Here is a 421-nt window from a genome sequence, read left to right on the forward strand (position 1 = left end):
GTAGACAACTAGATATATTTGAGAAGATGATTCTCCAAATATGCAAAATGCATGTTAAGTATTTTACGTATACAACTTTTCACTTGCTATAGAAACAAATATTAGAGAGTTACTGATTATGAAAGTATTATTTGATTATTTCCCTCTGATCACTGCAGCACAGTATCCGGACAGCATCAACAACCCTTTCTTCTACATGTTGGTTGGTTCAATGGTGTTCAGCTCATGCTTTGTCTTCTGGTGGGATATGGTGATGGATTGGGGTCTCTTTGACAAGAGTGCTGGAGAGTACAAATTCCTCCGTGAGGAAACTGGTTTATTCATCACCAGGTAAGTTCACTTTTTGCTGAATTCTGAGACATTCTAAAATGTTTTACCCCCATTGGAAAATTGTGAAATATGTATCAAGCTTTTTATTGAC

The sequence above is a fragment of the Penaeus monodon genome, chromosome 30, assembly GCF_015228065.2.
Source record: "Penaeus monodon isolate SGIC_2016 chromosome 30, NSTDA_Pmon_1, whole genome shotgun sequence".
Taxonomy (NCBI): Eukaryota; Metazoa; Arthropoda; class Malacostraca; order Decapoda; family Penaeidae; genus Penaeus; species Penaeus monodon.